This window comes from Crassostrea angulata, chromosome 4, assembly GCF_025612915.1.
Source record: "Crassostrea angulata isolate pt1a10 chromosome 4, ASM2561291v2, whole genome shotgun sequence".
Lineage (NCBI taxonomy): Eukaryota > Metazoa > Mollusca > Bivalvia > Ostreida > Ostreidae > Magallana > Magallana angulata.
In genome coordinates this window covers 9,231,824-9,250,704 of record NC_069114.1, presented here as the reverse complement: position 1 = coordinate 9,250,704, position 18,881 = coordinate 9,231,824, and the positions used below count along the sequence as shown (strand labels likewise).

At 34.6% G+C, this 18,881-nt stretch overlaps 1 pseudogene; it reads left to right on the top strand.

Moving 5' to 3' along the window:
• The first annotated feature begins 22 nt into the window (after nucleotides 1-22).
• LOC128182345 (uncharacterized) lies at nucleotides 23-18,617 on the top strand (annotated as a pseudogene).
• The last annotated feature ends 264 nt before the right edge of the window (nucleotides 18,618-18,881 follow it).

Here is an 18,881-nt window from a genome sequence, read left to right as displayed (position 1 = left end):
CACGTGGTTACTGACAAAAATTATGTTACATGTATTAATGACGAAGGTTAATGGACATGTAGCACTCAATTCTTCACAAGCAATGAGGCGAGGCCACAAAGGGACTGGGACATTACTGATAAAGAGGAGTGGTACAGGTATATTAACCAAGGTAGAATTTCATTTGTCTTAGATAATTATTATTACTTACCTTTAAATCTTAAGAATTAAAGTTCTAGTAGTCGTGTGTGTGATTTTCTATTAAGTTAAACCTTGTTTTCTCTGATGAATATCCCAAACTTCAGAAAATCTTCATCCACATTTATTTAAAATATTCAAGTGTTTTGCAGGAAATGTATTTATACAAAAGGTATATTTACATGATTAAGCTTAGTATGGATTTTGCGAGTTTCAATCAATAAAACTTTAAAAATTGGTCATGAAATGATGTTTTGTGAATCAAACAAGGTTGTATAGGATACAAGTCGATATTTATGTGGTTAAATGTACATTACATTGGCAACCAAATTGCTTTCACCGCTTTAGAATTCTAAAATTTTAAAATATTTGACCCCAAAATAATGTATAATTATTTTTAGAAAGGGAACAATTATAAAAAAAAAAACCCAGCAGAATTTCAACTTGTGACTCACAGATTTGTAGCTAATGCTCACACCGATTGCACTACGAATCTTGGTAACAATTTTGGTGGTAAACAGTTATATGTATATACAATTATACTTGATTTTATTGTTATTTTCAATCAGAAGTACGTAACAATATGAAGGTGTATCGTACCACCTCTTTCTCTCTCTCATCATAGATAATGCTCTTTGAGTCGAATAGAAAATATTATTCTTTTTATTCATACACTGCGTGATCTAGGTGATGAAAAGACCAGGGACGGGGGAGGGAGGGGGGTGTCCAAAACTCCGGATGGATTTACCCTGGAAAATTATTACTTTTTAATTTTACATAGTGCATTTACCAAAGGCCTCCCCCTACCCCCCTCCCCAGGCAAATTAAACTATCTTTTTACCTCGAGACACCCTGGGAAAACCGCGCAGAGACTTGAAGTACATATGTATACATGGTATTATATACATCATGTACATGTTGCTTTATTATTTTGTATGAAAGAAATTGCATGATTCGGAGAAAACACGTATCTGGTTTTAAATGAGGTCTTACATTTAATTTCATGTAATAACGTTTATCTTTATCAGAAAAATATTTGTGTTTTTTCTAAGGCACGTATACCTATTTATAAATTATCGAGTGAGGATGTGTTCCGTTTAGACAGTCCCTTTAACCTGGTATACCATGCTGACCGTAGTCGGACGAAGATCTTGTAGTTTTCATCACATCTCAATTACTGTCAATCAAAGTCCACGTGGTACAAATGAACGATATAAGATTATTCCGGTTTGTACGACCCTTAAATTTCCGGAAGCTCATAATTACGTTAATTAAGTATGTGAAAGGGATTTTTATGTATTTCAACTATTTCAACCAACGTTATTTCTTATTTCCTAACGATACAATAGGTAAATCTGAAGTTATTCACACATATGTTTTCAGCTGTACTGCCTCTTTAAGACAAAAGATTGGAATTCTCTTTATTCTATTTACACGCACATAATAAATTCTCTGGAAATATGTAAGCACAGGAATAAAAACATTTGAAGTTAATTCACATATTATACTAAATGCGTGATTGTCATTTGAAACACACTCGTGATAGGGTTGTGGCCACTTGTAGGCATATGCCTCGGCTTATTCCCCCAAGTTCATTAGTAAATACAGGTACCATCACCAATCCAATTAAGATTAGACTTTTGAATCTAAAGTTGTATAGCGTATCGTAGAGGAGCAGATTTACGAGTCTTATTTTAATTAGATTGGTACCATCACCTTTCTGCGGATGGCAGATTGAAGGACAGACCTAACGAATAAAATGCAAAACGTCAAACTCATTATCCGTGAAGAGATTTTAATCAGTTATTCACTAATTATTTATTTATTAACTTTTAATCCGATGATAACGTAAACTTTTCAGATAAAAAGCCGTTTTCTAAAAAAAGAAATAATTTCTGCCTCTCCCGTCTCCTACCTCCTAAAATGCAACGAAGAAGGAAAATAAAAGACTGTCATAATAGTATAAAATCTCTTTTATTCTTTTTTTATAATTATTTTAGAATTTTTTTAAATTTGGTATATATGTTTAAGCTTAATTGTGTGTATTTTAGGATGATTCTTTACTCGCTCAGTTTGCAAGAGCTTGTTTTCGGCTGCTTCGTCAGAGACTAATTAGCCTTTACAAGCTTTGAATTTTAACAATTTCATAAGAAGAAACTGCAACTATTAATTAAAAAGAAACAAATTAACAAATAACAATAATTCAATCCATTTAACAAAACATCATGAAAAATAAATAAATGAATATGACTATATTTTAGATTTCAAAATACATGTATTGCAGTTTAGTTGCTTTAACAAATGATATTACTATTCTATATTAAGATGATAAGAGTTACATGTACAGGTAAACTTACTTTTAAAGAAAACAAGTTGTATCATTTAACAATATTGATAAGAAGAAACCGCAACTAAGGTTGTCAGGGCGCGCTTTGCTATTTTACCCAAGCGGGCATGCATGTTTGAGAGAGAGAGAGAGAGAGAGAGAGAGAGAGAAGAGAGAGAGAGAGAGAGAGAGAGAGAGAGAGAGAGAGAGAGAGAGAGTTTTGCTCTTTTATAGATCATAGGCACATTGGTTACATTTATGTTCAATACACTGTAATTGAAAAAATTACCGTTTAGAGGCAAAATCACACAACAGAACTTCCTGAATTTTTTTTGTGAAAGGCTATATTTCATTATAGGCATTAGGATTTGTTAAGAATAATTGATTCATGCAACTAACCTAGTTTCTTTATGTCATCGCTATTTACGGTGGTTTAACCATGCATCGGGCACACTTGGAATTTTCTTTTTGATCATACATTGAAAATAAAGCAAATTAATACACAGATAGTCTGTTTAATTATGGATCGGACAATATTAAGTAAGCAAACGTCGAACAACCACACAGTAGATATTAAAAATAACGATTTATTTATTCATACGAACTGCAGGGGTAAATAAGTAAGTATTTGATATTTAGATTTAAAAAATTTTCCGAGCTCTGGCCCGAGAAGTTGAGATTGAGTATTAAATCATAAGGGTTAAACTTTAATGTTTATTAGTATGTGCGAGGATAGTCCACATGACACTAGATTATCACTGGTATAAAGCCAATATGCGTATCAAATGGTACGCATATCATAAGATAATGACAAGCCATGCAGGTTCGGAAGTTTACACTGCTATATTTATTTATTCAGGTCGTATTTCAGCGGAAAAAATATAAAGGTTTGAGTTTTGAGTCTTCACGTGTAGCGACTTAAAAAATAAACATAAAGCGCATATAATTATTGTTCGGAAGCCTAGTAAGGTCAAATCGGAATGTTAAAAAAATAATAAAAAAGTCGTTATAACGAGATAAAAAGTCGTTATAACGAGAGATAAAAAGTCGTTAATGCGACTTTTAAAAAAGGCGTATTTAAAATGAAATAAAGAGTTATTATTACGACTTTTAAAAAGTTTTTTTTAACGAGATAAAACGAGGGGAAGGGTAATCATTGAATTTTTATTTCACTGATTTTCATTTCCTCATTTTCACCTCCATTTATTACATGCTTCCAAGCAACTTCCTGATATTTCAATTTTTTCTATGTAAATTCAAGAAAAAAAGTCTGCTGCGATGAAAAAAAAGACAGTCCCTTCTTCCCCTCCCCTCCCCAGTGCTACTTGCCTGCAGTGTATAATGTAATAAGAATACACAGTGTTCAGATTGAGTTAGGCTTAACGTTTAAATATTACAGTAATCTAACATTTTTACAATCGTGTGTACCAGGCTGCAACGATACAGCCTTGTGTTAATGCTGTAGACATAGAACCTTAGATCTCGAGGCTGAGACATGTGCCTTGGATAAAGCAGCCCGATTATTAGTCCTCCAATAACTTAATTTATGTTTCATATTTTAGTTGATTGAAACAATGATAAAGAATGCAGAAAATAAACATAACCATGTAAAGGAGCATTTCGTTTTTTTTTCTACTTAATAATTTCCACGCAAAATATGTGTAAACGGGATAACATTTGGATATTCATAAATTTATTCAATGAATCCACCAGTTTTAATTTCGTTTTTCCTCTTTCTTATTTCATATTTGTTAAGTGAAAGGTGTCGTACACAGGAAGTTATAGGTAAATCACAACTATCTTTCAGAATTATAAAAAATAATGAAAGAAACTGGCAGGTCGGGTTTTGATTATACATGTATATTAAAATAAAGAATAGAAATTACACGTTTTCAAACTTTGAATGATACAGCCAACAGACACCACACTGGCGTCGGAAGCAAATTGAAAGTGGGGGGGGGGGGGGGGGGGCTAGACTAATCCTCAGAAATATTAAGGGAAAAATAACCTAATAACCAAAATCATGAAAATCCTAATCCGTGGGAGGGGTATATCTTTTCTTCCAAAAAAAAATGTTCCTACCCAAAATTCCCCCCCCCCAAATCATGACATTCCTAATCCGTGAGGGAAGGGGGGGGGGGGGGCTAGTATGCCTATTGCTCAATCTTTCAAGGTAAATTTAGGAACAATTACATTTCCGGCGAGAAAAAGTGGGGGGGGGGGGGGGGGGGCTAAACACTCTATGATGCTATGTGCCTAATGGTTAGGTCTAACTTTGCAAATAAATGCCCCCCCCCCCCCCGGTTCCGACGCCTATGCACCAATAAATTATTACCTGAAACATATTCATTTTACCAGAATATTTCGCGAACTTTGCCTTTGATAACCCTGCATATCGAGTCCAATAACTTTTAATGACCTATAATGGGGTGCATGCAGGGCTTGCTTATATATATTCAATTCATATTTAATCGTACAATTGCTTAAAATTATATAAATATAAGTAAAAAGGAATCATTGTATATAATGAGGTGGTAATTTTAGTCGGGAGCGATCTAAGCTATCATAAATCCCTTCGGGCTTCACTGGATTTGTCCACGTCCCGACCAAAATTATCTCTTAATACTCAAACAATGATTTCTTAACTAAAACCTTAAAAACTGGCATTCACCTTTTTCACGTTTTTCCCTTCAATATGTTTATCAAATGTAAACATTTACTATATGTTTCGTTCTATTTGACGTTTAAAGTTCTTTCGTACAATGGCATTTAAATCACTTACGTGAATTTGTAGTTACCAGAAATAATCAACACCTGGAACTAGGCACATTTGTTTATAAATATCCAGAACCCGCCATGTTGGATTGTGAAGCTCAATATTTTATCAGTGGATTTGAATTACGTATGTTATTCAATTAACTTATTATTAATTGTTCTGACATTGTTTTATACTATCTGGTGGATTTGTTTCACCTTGAAAAAAGTCATGTAAAGGTGTATTTGAGAAATAAGAAATAAGAATACAATGAAGGTACAGGTTAGGGTTAAAGGGGCATGGTTACGATTTTGGTCAAAAATTATTTCTTCGATTCTAAAGTTGTTTACAATGCCCTCAGTAAGACATATTAACAGACAAACAAAATTTGAGTGTCATTCGTTGAGTTATAAGCGAGTTACAGTGCTTACAATTCTTTTCAATGTAAATAAAGCGTTTGTTTATATTTTGAATGTTGACGTGAAAGTTCCAGTTATAGACCTAAAATGAATGCGTTATATGTCAGAAGCTGTTTATTTATGCTTTAAAGGAATAAGAAGATAGACAAATCAGTTTGAAAAAGATTTTTAATGGTTTATTGAACTTATGTAAACAAAAACAGGACACGAGCCTTGTTTAAATGACAAAGAATTATGAGCCCTGTATCTAAATTATAACTTAACGACTGACTCTCAAATTTCATTCGATCATTAGAAAGGCATTCCTTAAGCACTGTAAATAATGAAAACAGATATAGAATAAGACCAAAATCACGCCCGTTAAACACATCATGAAATTATACCAAGAATAAGCATGTCGACCAATGGAGTAGTGTCATCTCCCTCAGGCAATTCATTTATTGATGAACCCCGGGCAATCACAGCTATAGACACAGACAGGGAGTATACAATACTATACGGTGTAGTGTGTCTGAATAATACAGAGGTATGGACACGGGGTGGTAACAACATGAAGATGAACCTCTACAACCTCCGGAGGGGAACTAGTTAAGTCCATCCGAACCAAGTCAGGAAACGAACCACGGGACATAGCAGTGACAAGGAGTGAGGATCTAGTTTATACTGATAGAGATGATAGAACCGTGAGCATAGTGAAAAAACACAGATACAGACAGTGATCAGACTAGAGGAGTGGATTCCTCGTCATGTCTGTACCACCTCCTTTGGTGACCTCCTAGTCGTCGTGGACAGTGATGATAAACAAGCAAAAGTTGTGTGTTACTCTGGCTCCACAGAGAAACAAAGCATCCAGCTCGATGACAAAGGACAGCCTCTCTATTCAGTTGATATGGATAAATACATTATAGAGAACAGGAACCTAGATATCTGTGTATCTGACCGTGACGCCCGTGCAGTAGTGGTGGTCAATCAAGCCATCGAACTCCGGTTTACCTACACTGGTCCTCCCTTTACTACCAAGAGATCCTTTGATCCATGCGGTATCACAACAGACAGCCAGGACCGGATTCTGATATCAGACAAAATGAAGTACCGTATCCACATCCTGGATCAGGATGGGCAATTCCTCCGTTACATTGACAACTGTGGTTTAGATCATCCATGGGGTTTATGTGTAGACACAAGAGAGAATCTGTGTTTGGCTGAAAGGTACGAAGGTAAGGTGAAGAAAATCCAATATTATACAATTATTGCTGTTTTTGAAGTCAATACGATGATTAAGCTACCTTAGAAGTACAATATTGTACTGCAAGGGTAGCTTAATCATCGTATTGATGAAAAAACCCCAGCAATAATTATTTTATTATATGATTCAGCGACGAATTGATACAGACGTATATAAAATTGAGTGTTATCAAGCAATGTTTTAGTTTGAAGCTATTGCCGAACAAATTGAGAAACGCGATGTTTCATTGGACAATCTATTTTTAGTGCAATGTAGAGAAAATCAAATGTAATATTGACCTCCTAGGTCACGTGCAGTTGGATATAACTTGTTTTTATCTTGTCTGTCGTCCGTCCGTCCATACGCCTGTCTGTCTGTCTGTAAACTTTTCCCATTTTCAACAACTTCTCTAGAGCCACTGGGCCAATTTTAACCAAACTTGACACAAAGCATCCTTATGCTAAAATGCGAAAATTAACGACCACTACCTTTTGCTAAGGGAGATACTATATAGTACTTAGAGAAATAATTGATTTTTCAAAAATCTCCTATCCACGAACCATTAGGCTAGGAAAGCTGAAACTTTTGTGGAAGCGTTCTCAGGTAGTGAAGATTCAAAAATTAGAAAATCATGACCCTTGGTGGGTGGGGCTACAATTGGGGTCGACTTTTTAAAATATGAATATATAGAGTAAATCTTTAAAAAATTTCTTCTCAGAACGCAATCAGCCAGAAAAGCTGAAACTTTTGGGAATAATTCTCAGGTAGTGTAGATTCAAAGTTGTGAAAATCATGACCCTCAGGGGCAGGGTGGGGCACAATGGTGGGGTCGACTTGTTACATATGAATATATTGAGTAAATCTTAAAAAGTCTTGTTCTCAAGAACCATTTGGCAAGCAAAGTTGAAACTTATGTGGAAGCATCCTTTTCTGCCGTTAATTCAAGGTTGTAAAAATCATGACACTTGGGGGTGGGGTGGGGCCACAATGGGGGTCAAATTTTTACATTAGAATATATACAGTTAATCTTTAAAAATCTTCTTCTCAAGAACCATTTGGCCAGGAATGCTGAACATTATATGGAAGCATCCTCAGGTAGTGTAGATTCAAAGTTGTAAAAATCATGACCCTCGGGGTTAGGGTGGTAGTGTAGATTCAAAATTGTGAAAATCATGAACCCCGGGGGTAGGGTGAGGCCACAATGGGGGGGGGGGGTGCCTTTTTACATATATAGAGTAACTCTTTAAAAATCTTCTTCTCAGAAACCAATTATTCAGGAAAGCTGAAACTTGTGTAGAGACATCCTCAGGTAGTGTAAATTCTAAGTTGTAAAAATCATGACCCTTGGTGTTAGGGTGGGGCCACAAGGGAGAGGGGCGAATTTTTACATAGTAATATATATATTAAATCTTTAAAAATCTTCTTAGAAACCATTATGCCATAAAAGTTGAAACTTGTGTGGAAGCATCTTCAGGTAGTGAAAATTAAAAGTGAAAATCATGACCCTCAGGGGCTTCGGTGGGGACACAATGGGGGAGGGGTCAACTTTTTAAATAGGAATAAACATGTATAGAGTAAATCTTTAAAAATCTTCTTATCAAGAACCACTTGGGCAGAAAATCTGAAACTTGTTTGGAGGCATCGTCAGGTAGTGAGATTTCAAGTTAATTCAAATCATGATTCGCGGGGGTATGATGGGGTCACATGGGTGGGGATTTTTCATATATATAGGAATATATAGGAAAATATCTTCAAATCTTTAGTGAAAGCAACATCAGATAATGTAAATTCAAATTTGTTCAAATCACAATCTTTAGGAGTAGTGTGGGGCCACATTTGGGATTCGGTTGTACAAATGAAGATATTTTAATTATTCACAAAACCGAAATGTTATTACCGGTATATATGCTTTTACTTATATGCAAGCTTTTTTATGTATTGCTGATTCTTTGAAATTTTTTAAACTTTGGCCTTTGGACGATTATTGTGCCTCACGAGGGATTCAGAGTTTGGTGTAGGTTTATATCTTGTATATAAACAATTGTTGAGAGTCTTTTTGAGAACTGCATTGCTGAATGTGATATGACTATAAAATCATCCTGTTAAAAAAGGGATTTGATTATAGATATAAGAATATCCAGGGGGAAACAGATTTTTTTGTATAGGATCTACATGTATTATACCACATTGTCCAGATAGTTGGTATTATGATTCCATGAAGCTGATTTTATCGTGCCTATTGTTTCTTAGGTGAGCGATGTGGCCCGTGGGCCTCTTGTTTCGAGATTGTTTGATTTGAGCCAATCAGAGAGCTATGAATTAATCATTAAATAAATATAATGATACAATGTTTAATGCAAGTAACTGCATAAAATTCATGTAATTGCATATGTATGGAAATATAAAGTGTTAATTAATAAAGTGCATATATAAAATTATATGTAACGATGTACATTCTGTATTTCTTATTTATTGTGTGTAAAGACTGCATGTTATGAACGTTTCCGTTATTGTATTTATCTATGGTATTCATTGTATATTAGTTGAGAATATTTTGTGCTTATAGTGTATAGGTTGCAATCATTGCAGATGAAATTTTTCAAACGTTTATAATTGGATCATATCAATTTATCAATATCATACCTTCGTATCCTATATTAAACATGTATTACATGTAACACCTGACAACATATATAAAAATATTTCCATTTTCAACTGTCTTTGTCTGTGGTAATATCACGAATCAATTTGGAGCCTCTAGCCCAGTAATTTCATAAAAGATGTGTGACACAAAATGGGCGTGTCTTATAACATAACAGCGTAGTAATACGTAACACGTGTTACATGAAAAAAACTTGTTTATAAAATGTCTTTTAATATTATGAAGTGATAGTTTCGCCTGGAGCGTGGTCAACTCCATCATAAAGCCCTTTGGGCTTTATTAAATTTGAATATTATTGAACCACGCCCCGACCGAAACTATAACATCATTAAACTAAAAAAAAAATTTCTAATTTCTAAAATGTAACCACACTCTTTGACTGTTATTATTCCAGATTTCGTTGTAGAGTTTTACGTGCATCATTGTTGCATGCCATTGAATGGTATGCATTTAAAATTCTTAATTGTTGTTATTTTGCATGAATTATTGCGAACTGACTATTCGTGTAAAGTATATGTAAACCAATTGATTGTGTTCATGAAGTATTTTTATTTGTAACTACTGTAATTAGGGTAAATTTCGCCTCGTGTTATTTTCGCCTCCCCTTTTCTTCAATTGCAAACAGTTTAATATACAAACGGGCGCATTGTACTACTTAGACAATGTGTATCATCTTGCGATGACACCTCCCTCTTTTTTTTTGACCTTTCAAATATGGCAATCTATTTTTAAATCAGGATTACACACGTGCAATGTGAAATGCCGTTTTAATTGAACACTCTTGCTCATTGTGCTTATTACATCCCATATAACGTTTTCATCAATTATGAATATAAATGTTGACACATTAAAGATGCATCCTCAGGCAATTATTAATTCAAGCTTGTGGGTCCCCCCCCCACTTTTTCTCACAGCAACTAATTTTTTTAAAATTTGCTTATAAAAAATTGAATTATCAAGGATGTAAAAAATTTATATAAAAATAAGGAAATTAGGATTGAAATTGGGAGTTTTTTTTTTTTTGCTTGTCAAGATTTTTTGGATGAGTCTGCCCCCCCCCCCCCCCCCCCCCCCCCCCACACTTTCAAAAAGGATGCTACGTGCCTGCATAAAGATAACAACATTCAAGGGCCTTCCGTCATTTTCAAGCCATGATAAACATGATAAAAAGGACTCTCAAAATAAGAAAATAGACGCAAAGTAAACTGCATTCATGGCATATGTTCACATTGTATGATGTGTCTCAAATTTCCTATTTTGGACTCGTCCACTATAACTACGAAAAAATTAATGAATGAGACATCCTTGCATGAATTATTGCGAACTGACTATTCGTGTAAAGTATATGTAAACCAATTGATTGTGTTCATGAAGTATTTTTATTTGTAACTACTGTAATTAGGGTAAATTTCGCCTCGTGTTATTTTCGCCTCCCCTTTTCTTCAATTGCAAACAGTTTAGCTTCGTCTTAAATACGCCCAGACATAGCTGTGTTTAAAAAAAGAATAATTTCAGCCAATGCAATTTGCCCAGGCTTAAATTAGCCCGTAGGCAAGGAGGGCGAAATGGGCGAAAATAAAGCGGGGCGAATATTTCCTTGTATATACAGTATATATAGACGAATATTCATATAAAAACATAATTTTTCATTATTAGATGTGGGATAAAAAGACATTGCAGAAAAAATTGATAACCCACGTTGGCGGATTATCATTTTTTGGACAATGATACCATACCTTCATAACCCGCATCGTTTTATTATGGTCTTCCGTTTCCAACGGAAGACCTTACTATTATTCTGAAAAAATTTCAAATTTCTTATTATTTTTTTTTTTCTTCTAGACGCCAACTTTGATCCTTAATATCTCGCTCGTTTGTTCACCGATTGTTTTGAAATTTTCAGGACTGATAACATGCCGCGTGATGTTGTCGTTGCATATTTTAGTTGAGGAAAATCCCCATTCGGTTTTGAGTTATTCCCCTTTTAGTAAAATTTAACGACTTCTTTTGTCCAGGGGGGTTTAGCTATAACGATGGCTGGCAGAGTCTCAAAGATGGGCTGGTTTGGAAGCTAATACATTGAATTTGTGCGAGATATATTTTATTTATTATTTAAATGCAAATAAAAGGGGTGGTATAGATGTTGAAACAAAGGCAAGAAAAAAATTCAAAAAAATTCGCGTATTTTCCGTGTTAGTTTCCTACCTGATAAAAATTTGTTATAACATGTATTTTAAAAGATCTTGGTCTTACCAAGACCTTTCATTCGGTATACAGAAAAAGGGGCTGGCCCCTATAATTAAGGAGTTAGATGCGTCAAAAGTTTCTTGTCAATAACTTGTAAAGGAATAAAAATTTCTAATGCATTATTTAAGCAAAGTTGTAAAGAAATTAATTTTGAATCCTTCCGTGGTATTCAATTTAATGTTTTCGTAATTTATAGCCAGTATTTGCAGAAACAATTGTTGTCAGTTCGGTCCATTTTTGTGGGGGTGCGCACGTTTAGGAGGTTATGAAAGGGCTTTTTGTAATGCACTAACTGATACATGCAGCGCGCAAAAATAATTCTACATAAAATTCCCAAATGTTTTTATTCATATGTACATATTCATTTCATAAAGATGAACGTCTTTGACCTTATTTTTGTTGTTTGTTTCATAACTGTGCCCCTTTCTATATTTAGATGCATTACGAGACTCAGGTAACCGATCGATAGAAGAGTCGCTAGCTGTATTCAGGCCGTCGCCTTGACGACAGTGCATATGCTTGTAGAGCTGGACGTACACATGTTTAACGCCCCACTGTGTTACTGTAACAGAGACATTTTGAATTGTTTCAGTACTGGGAGATGTGTTAATTAAATGGTTCGAATGCATGGTAATTAAACTCAACTTTTCTACAGTACGTATACACGGCCGTCATATAAAGCACAATGTGTATTACTGACATGACAAATGTACGCTGGCAATTTAAACGAACGCGGGATTGCTCCCGATAGAACATTTTTTTTAAAGCAAAACAAAATACTGATTTCCGATGGATATAATATTATCATCGTGGAGATGATTTTAAAAAGTGAACTTAATATTCGTATACGATAATATTTGAATCCAAAGCCGCTATTTTTAAGTAACGGTTATTAGGGATACATGTATTAATTATGACTTGCCCCGCGTTTCACGTTTTTTACTTGCAATGCATCTACAAACGAAAATACCAAACAACCTTCGGCAGCAATTTATAAATAATTTATTACATACTAGTACACAATATTAAAGAGATAATTAATTAAATTGTGCTTTATAATTGTACTCGCTATCTTCCGTGGAAATAATGGCATGGAAAAAATGTTGTTCAATGTTCATCAAAAACGATGTAGCCTTAGCAATCGAAAATAATTAACAAACTGTATATTGATAGATTGACACATTAACAAACATTCAGACCCGCAATGTATTTTTTGCAAATTCTATAAAATGTAGACTCAATAAGTTAATTTTTCCGTTTGGGGTATTTTGAATCACATGTGTACGCTATGTGTACATGTACATATAGATTAATAGCCATATAGATAAACACTTTCAGTGTTGAATTTTTAAAAAGATATTTTGTACATGCAAAGCAATCCAATGCAAGGGCTATTAAATTTGAACAATGAACATACGATAGGGATCGAACTGATACTGGTTCTGCTTGTTCTACAAACAGCGAATGAAATGCGAAGTATTAGGGTGTTATTTTTTAAACAAATAAGTAATGCTCTCTTAAAACCTTGCATTACTAAACAAAGTATTTCATCGGAAGCATTATTAGTTACCTTAGCTGCATATATGTAGCTCTCCTTCTGGAAAAATTGAGTACCATCCGAAATTTTTCATAGCAATAGCTTTCCAAAAAGCTTGCCTGACTACCCAAATTTATTCAATGGAAGCATGCATGTATCAATTAGACTATCTTATAAGAAATGAAATTTAATTTTCGCTGCGGATCATAAATTATTAAACTGAACGTGCAGAGTTTAGAAGCAATTTCAATCTTTTTCTTCGATCGAGTGCATGTACCTGTATATCACTGGAAATTAAATCATTTCATTATTTTAAATCATTTTAGGAAGGTACATGTATCGAATAATCTCAAACAGCCAAATTGAAAATTGAATTTGTTATATATTAGATGCAAAATCAAAGACATTTTGTTATTTCTAACCATATAGGAAAGGATATTCAAACACGTACATGTAGCATCGTTATTTGAAAGTGTGTGTGTGTGGGGGGGGGGGGGGGGGGGGGGGGTTAAGGTGGGCAGCTTCATCAAAAAAAAATCTTGACAAGGAATTTAAAAAATGGGGAATTTTGAAAATCCTAATCCGTAGGTGGGAGGGGGGTATTTACATTTTAACTTCAATTTAATTCAATTAGAATTACTTTATTTTTTGGTTCCATTTATTACATGCTCCGACAAAAGTGAAAGATCCATGATATCTCTATTTATTATATGACCAGTTAAGAAAATAGAGTGGGTAAGACCATCTACACATCATGTGCTCTGGCCTAACTTGGACTCGCCCACTAATCGGCGAGCCAAAATTATGAATGAGACGTATTATGGCGCGAAGTCTTTCTTTACCATTCACGCAACAGCTGAGATCTCAGATAGATCCATCGGCATAGATCCACTGGGAGGGTGTCAACTAATAACTACATATATTATACTTTGGATTGAATGTTTTAGAAGAAATCTATCGAATTAACATACACACTTAATTGACTAGCAATTGTTAGATGTACATTTACATTTGTACACGCGAGTGAAACCCTTTTCCAGATGAATGAAATCGCCCAATTGATCGAAAATCGGGTCACACGTACCCCACTTCGGCGAATTACTTGTACGTAGCCCCTCCAGTAAATATTCCAATTATATGAATTTATATTTGTTTTAATTAATCCAAACTGATGATTCTTTGTTAATGATGATAATCCAACACCAACTATTACTTACATTGTACTACTTAGACAATGTGTATCATCTTGCGATGACACCTCCCTCTTTTTTTTTGACCTTTCAAATATGGCAATCTATTTTTAAATCAGGATTACACACGTGCAATGTGAAATGCCGTTTTAATTGAACACTCTTGCTCATTGTGCTTATTACATCCCATATAACGTTTTCATCAATTATGAATATAAATGTTGACACATTAAAGATGCATCCTCAGGCAATTATTAATTCAAGCTTGTGGGTCCCCCCCCCCACTTTTTCTCACAGCAACTAATTTTTTTAAAATTTGCTTATAAAAAATTGAATTATCAAGGATGTAAAAAATTTATATAAAAATAAGGAAATTAGGATTGAAATTGGGAGTTTTTTTTTTTTGCTTGTCAAGATTTTTTGGATGAGTCTGCCCCCCCCCCCACACTTTCAAAAAGGATGCTACGTGCCTGCATAAAGATAACAACATTCAAGGGCCTTCCGTCATTTTCAAGCCATGATAAACATGACAAAAAGGACTCTCAAAATAAGAAAATAGACGCAAAGTAAACTGCATTCATGGCATATGTTCACATTGTATGATGTGTCTCAAATTTCCTATTTTGGACTCGTCCACTATAACTACGAAAAAATTAATGAATGAGACATCCTGATTCTGGCGCGGAGTCTTGTAAATGAAATTTCCATTGATCTGAATGGATTTTTCCGTGAGGGTCGGGGTACTAGGTATAAAAACAAATTTAATCGTTCAAAGTTTTGAATTGTTAACAACGATATATCAGATCGAATGTTTTAGAGCGATTTATAAATCCAAAATACAGTCATTTTTAATCTGTTGACGCGTGAGCATATGTATTAAGTAGGCGGGCATCCCTACACCCTATTAATTGAAGACAAATGAAATCGCGTCCAGCAGAACTCCGTGGCATTTTAGTGTTTGTTATTATAAATTTATGATTTTGTTTGTTAATAACAATTCAACATCAATTATTAATTAACAATGTACACTCTAGTACGCTTATACACAGTTTTGTTGCGATGACCCCCCCCCCCCCTCCCCGGACATTATACCTATTTTTAAATCAGGATTACACACGTGCTTGCATGTGCAGAAGACAATCTGGAACTTAACTGATAACTATATAATCTCTTTGGAGATTTATTTCTCCGTAAGCAAATACGTGTAGTAACTGATACATGCAATTGTGAAAACCATAGAGGAATGCATAATCTGCGCATAATAACTAACTGCTTGATGCAATATTTCTTTTTTCCAACATGTTTTAAGTCAATGATAATATGAAAATATATGCTTGACTTCATATCGGAAATTACTCATTTTCTTTATTCCCCTTTTCAATAAACAAAACAAACCAACAGACCAAATTGATCCAGATAAATAAATTATCAAAAATAAACCTAAAAAACAAACTACACTTTCATCCTTCACCCACAATATTGCCTTTTCGATATTTGTCATCGTGGTAGATCCGTGTAACAATCTATTAAGTAGGTGCTTGCACGACATAGAACCGGCCCTTGCTGATCAACGTTTTCATTAACACATATAAAGGGGAAAAAAATATTTAGATTTTTTCTTGGATTTATTTTGATGTAAATAAAAAAGAGAAGAAATTAGTTCTATAATATATATGCGATGTAAATCTTTTTTCCACGCAATATTTCGTATAAAACAACGAAGAGTAGTATCTTGAAACTTCATTCAAAATTTGATTAGACCTTTAAATTGTAAAATGCTAACATTGAAAATTGTGCCCGATTTCTTTTTTTTTAAGATAAAACTTTATTTAAAAAACTTATTCTTTGAGACAAAATAAATAAACATAATCAGTTTGATATTCTCTAAGTGCAGTTCTGTAGCTCTTAGTCTGAAAAAGAATCGGATGGACGACCTAGGACCCAGATCGTCCATCCAAATTTCTTGAATATTGCCATTTCTTTCGTACGCGGACGCATGTTGGCCGAATACTCACCAAGACTAAATGGTTCGTATTTTAAGTTTTAACTGCGTTTAAAGGTAATATTGGAATTCCGATAATTTTGAAAATGATTAATTAAATAAAAATGGTTAAAATTACCGTCAAATTACCGGCATCGGCCTTCCCCATGCGCGAATCAAGAAGAGTAGGGTGAGGGTTCCAGACCCGGCCACCCCAACCCCCGCAAAATTTCTTTCCATTACATGTACAATATAAAATTACAAAAATATGCCTCGGACATCCCCAGGCAAACTCAAATAACCGTCAGACACTCAACCCCCACCCCAGGAAAATGTTTCTTATCTGCGCATGCCCCCTCCCCCCCCCCCCCTCAAAAAACAAAATTATTCTTCAGAACCTCCTGTAAAATTTCCAGGATCTCCGCATACATTCTAAAAGATTCATTGGCCCTTGCTTTCGATAAAAAATGCGAGTAAAATGTTTGGTCTTTTTACGTTCATACCGGGCATACCCACTGTGTGATTATAATCGTCGTCCATATTCTGTGTATATTCAGTCAATTATGATGATTCGATAAGTTTCTCAAAATAAAATGCACATGCAAAAAAACAACATGCGGCGAATCAAACTTCAGACAACTTTTAAAGATCTGTATTTGCTTATATACATGTACTTTGTTTCTTTTACACAGTGTTTATACATCTAATATTGCACCATGGTCAGGTATCAATTTTTATATTACGTCACAAGTATGACGCAGCTACGACGGAAGACCTAATCGTTGCTTGCAACGAGCTCGTCTCTAGTTGTTACATCTTTTTTTAAACAAAACGATTGATTTGAAAGAGTAAGTAAAAACTAAATTATTGATAATGTACAACAGTAGATGCGGTAAAGGAATAGCCAAATCATCTTAAATGGGAATTGAAGTCTAAAAGCATCATCATTATTTATTAAAGTCCGTGATTTTTACCACGCTTTAGGTCTCAAGAAATCCACACAGATCAACCGATTGAACAGTTTGGTTCTCTGTCAACATTATCTTTTACGACAGAGGAACTAAACTACAGCCTAGATTGTTCCACAGGGAGCCGAGTCCTCTCCCTCAGACCGGTCACTGATGGATGTACCCGGGGTCATCACAGCTATAAATACAGGATATGAATATTTATGGGGTGTGACGTGTGTGAATGATACAGAAGTATGGATGCGTGGTAGTGACAACAAGATGAAACTATTCAACCTGCAAGGAGAACTAGAGGAGTCTATCCAAACCAAGTCAGGGAACAGTCCAGCAAACATAGCAGTGACAAGGAGTGGGGATCTAGTTTATACTGATTACCGTGATAGAACTGTGAACATAGTGAATAATACACAGATACAGACAGTGATTAGACTACGGGGGTGGATACCTCATGGTGTCTGTAGTACTTCCTCTGGTGACCTCCTGGTTGTCATGGACAGTGATGATTATGAACAAACAAAGGTTGTGCGTTACTCTGGCTCCAGAGAGAAAAAAGTATTCAGTACAACGACAAAGGACAACCTCTCTATAAGTATTTATCTGGTCACATTAAACACATCAGTGAGAACAGGAACCTAGATATCTGTGTGTCAGACAATGGAGCCCGTGCAGTGGTGGTGGTCAATCAGGCCGGGAAACTCCGGTTTACCTACATTGGTCCTCCCTCTACAACCAAGGGATCATTCTATCCACAAGGCATCACAACAGACAGCAAGCTTCGGATCCTAACAGCAGACTGGGAAAACCACCGTATCCACATCTTGGATCAGGACGGACAGTTCCTCCGCTACATTGATAACTGTGATTTACATTTCCCATGGGGTTTATGTGTGGACCCCAGAGACAACCTCTTTGTGACTGAGAGAGACACAGGTATAGTGAAGAAAATTCAATATTGCATGTAAATCAATTAAACTTTAAATTAGATGTAAACAAATGAACCAAGTATACATTACATACCCGGTACTGTGTGTAGATATTACATGTAAAGACAGTGTTTGTATTGATCCTGAATATACCATCTACATTAGATGAGAATAGTGTGTGTGTTTATATTGTATAGGTATTTATCATTAGAGATAATATATATATATATATATATATATATATATATATATATATATATATATATATATATATATCAGAGTTGGGGTCAATTACTTTGAAAAGTAATGAATTACTTTCAAATACATTGACAATTTTATCAATTACTTGCAATTACAATTACATTGATTTTTTAAAATGTAATTATTTACTCTCAATTACTTTGATAAATGTAATTAATTACAATTCAATTACTTTAGTTTTATTTTTTTAAATCATGAGAACATATACAT